The sequence below is a fragment of the Penaeus monodon genome, chromosome 27 (genome assembly GCF_015228065.2).
Source record: "Penaeus monodon isolate SGIC_2016 chromosome 27, NSTDA_Pmon_1, whole genome shotgun sequence".
In the NCBI taxonomy this organism is placed as follows: Eukaryota; Metazoa; Arthropoda; class Malacostraca; order Decapoda; family Penaeidae; genus Penaeus; species Penaeus monodon.
Window position 1 is genome coordinate 21423778 of NC_051412.1, and position 1797 is coordinate 21425574.

The window sequence follows — 1797 nt, forward strand, 5'->3', positions numbered from 1 at the left end:
CTCTTCTTGGGAGATAACATCCATTTCTTTGGGTTGTCATACTGACAAGCCATACTCCATCACCATTCCCCGTACTTATAAACCGACATAATATCTTCCTCGCCGCACATTAGCACGCATTACCATAACCTCGCCGTACACCGCACTCTCCTCTGCCAACCCTTCTGCTGCCTCCCGTGAATCGCGCTTTCCCATACGCCATCGTGCAGCCGCAACACACACCGCACTGGACGTTATTAGGCAGTGGCACGTGACGCGCCCGTCACATCATCGCCGTCACATGAGGGGATGGCGCTAGGGGCGGAAGGCGGGCGGTGAAGATGGGCGGGTGGGGCGCGATGGGGGAGGAGGAAGGAGGGGAGGTGGAGGGAGAAAGGAAGGCCCGGAGGAAAGGGTGGAGGGGTGAAGGGAGGACCCGGAGGATGGGGTGGGGGAGGACCCGAAGGAAGGGGTGGGGGGTGGATGGGAAGGAGGACCCGGAGGAAAGGGTGGGGGGAGAGAGGACCCTAAGGAAGGGGTGGGGGCGACAGAGAGGCCTGGAAGGGGAAATAGGGAGAAAGGATAGGATAATGAGGATAAGGGAAGATAAGGGAAGAAGAGAAGCAAAAGAATGTCGACATGAAGAAAGATGGAACTGAAAGAGAATTACAGAAACGATGACATGACTCGTGCGAAACGAGGGTTATGTTTCCGTAGAACCTTGTTGTCGATACCAATTCTTGCGGGAACAAAGGGTTTACGCAGATTATGGATTTTTTATCCAGCATCGAGGTGATGTTTTGTATGAATATTCAGATACTCATTCTAATGGACCCTGCATGATCTCGGCTCGAATGAAAGCCATAATACAGCGCAGATATTGTGGCACTCATATTTCCACGACGTGGACACAATTCACACGTATTACCAGAATCGAGCAGAATTTTGTGGGATCATATATGCTGATGCCTGTTTGATTCCGTTCGTGAACATTTAATGCTACAGTTTCCTCCTTTGACTGACCCCCCCGGCGGAGTGAAAGATCCCCTTGGGCTCGCCAAGGCCTTCATACGGTTTCTCCCCCGAAGAAGGATGCGAAAAGCGCCATCTTGAGGCGTGTTTCATTTGTCTCCGATGACGTCACAGCCTTCCGAACTATCCCAGTGAGATGGTTTTATAGTTTACAAATGTCGTTGCAGTCGTAGCATTTTAATAATGTGGAAACTAATGTTCGCATTATGTTGGAATGATAGAATATCAAATATTTCTCGTGTCGTACTTTTTTTTTGTTAGTCAAGAAGTGAATCATGTAGCATATCATGTCGTATTTAATGTTTTCATTCTTGATTAATATTTTAGGAGCAGACGTTAGGTTAGGTTGGTTTTTCGCTTCTTACTTGTATAACATTGACATTACCATGTTACAGTGGCTTTACCTTTCAGAGCACATAGCATTCTAAGCTCTGATTTTTTTTTCGTATTAACATAACTCAAGCCACTCACATGTCATGCGGTTATCCATTCGCTGCACTTTGTGTGTGTGCTGCTTTGTATTAAGGGTATATAAACTAGTATAATCTTATGGTGTTACATCACGGGTGTTGTAATAACTACTTCAAGTGACCACCGACACACGTGGTGCTACTCGTAATGCCGTTTTTGAGGTTGTCTGGATGATGAAGTGACAAAAGATAGATTTCCTCCCAGTATATGCGACAAGATCTTTGTTCAGAATTATCATATTGTGGTCTCTTTTTGGTCTTGTTTGTATGTGACGGGGCTCAGGAACGCGAACGCGTGCGTGCATGCATGTATGGT